We start from the raw sequence: 1,353 nt of genomic DNA, 5'->3' as shown, positions 1-1,353 counted from the left end.
GGGATACATTTGGATTGATTTGGTCTGGGACTACTGTAATAACTTTACATTTTTGAACCTTTTAGTACATCTTTTCCCACAGAAATCTACTGAATATCCTTAAAGATAAAAAACATAGATTGATTCAATTTTTTGCAAGTGACTTTTTTCTCCCTGTCCAATTTCAAATCATCAATGTCTAAATTTTTAACTTTTTTAAAAATATTTTTTTTCTGCAATTCTCTTCATACACTTACAGTATGTCTTATCATCTATCCCCATTAGATACATTTTGTTTCCTTTAGTAGTGTTGTATTTTGAAAGACTGCATTTTATAGTATAGCCTTTCATTCTGAACTGGAGACAACTTGTGTCCATCAATATCTCGGGCACCTGAAGGACAAACTCAGGGATAGGAGCATGTGTGTCTTCTGTCAATCTACCTGTCCTGGTGCCATCCCACTTTAATATTATATTGCTTTATAAATTGAATGAGAACCTAGAGTTAAGAGTCACTATATGATTATACTTCACAAAATAGAACAATAATTTTAAGTTTGCCGTAATAGACGTTTGAAGTGTCCTTAAAAAGCTCAGGGTATTACTTACCAGGCAAGGGAGATACCATAGTGATGAAGGCAGTTTTTCCAGGGAGAGGCTTATCCATTGCACTCTGGATGCTGACCCCTGTGATTCCCCAAATGTGGAAAACTCGACTGCATAATCTGTGGTGGGGGGGGACTGTGTTTGCACTCTCCCCTGAACAATAAATAAAATAAAAGCTCAGTGTATCTAGGATTCAGTTTCACTAACTTTGGTAGATAGAATTTGGAAGGCCCCCTTTTATAAACAAACAAGAGAAGGTTAATAGTGGAAGAGAGTACAAATAGCACAGGATGCAGAGTTAAAAGAGTTGGGTATTGCATTTTGTTTTATTTCTGCCTTGTTTTTATAATACTTTGTAACTTTGGGCCTGTCTTGAAGTTTTCATTGGATAAGTGGTCACTGAATCAAGAAGACATAACAATTCTTAATATATATGCACCAAACCAAGGAGCACCAAAATATATAAGACAGCTACTTATTGATCTTAAAACAAAAACTGACAAAAACACAATCATACTTGGAGACCTCAATACACCGCTGACGGCTCTAGATCGGTCATCCAAACAGAGAATCAACAAAGACATAGTGGCCTTAAACAAAACACTAGAGCACCTGGATATGATAGACATCTACAGGACATTTCATCCCAAAGTGACTGAGTATACATTTTTCTCCAGTGTACATGGATCATTCTCAAGAATTGACCATATGTTGGGGCACAAAAACAACATCAGCAAATTCAGAAAAATTGAAGTTGTACCAAGCATA

The 1,353-nt window shown here is 35.9% G+C and overlaps 1 non-coding gene across 1 annotated transcript; it reads left to right on the top strand.

Moving 5' to 3' along the window:
• The first annotated feature begins 580 nt into the window (after nucleotides 1-580).
• Nucleotides 581-741, top strand: LOC136390021 (U1 spliceosomal RNA). Its single transcript, XR_010748550.1, has one exon. It is a non-coding gene; the product is annotated as a U1 spliceosomal RNA (small nuclear RNA).
• The last annotated feature ends 612 nt before the right edge of the window (nucleotides 742-1,353 follow it).

The sequence above is a fragment of the Saccopteryx leptura genome, chromosome 1, assembly GCF_036850995.1.
Source record: "Saccopteryx leptura isolate mSacLep1 chromosome 1, mSacLep1_pri_phased_curated, whole genome shotgun sequence".
NCBI classification, from domain to species: Eukaryota; Metazoa; Chordata; class Mammalia; order Chiroptera; family Emballonuridae; genus Saccopteryx; species Saccopteryx leptura.
The sequence above is the reverse complement of the archived record's forward strand: the minus strand, read 5'-3'. Positions and strand labels throughout refer to the sequence as shown.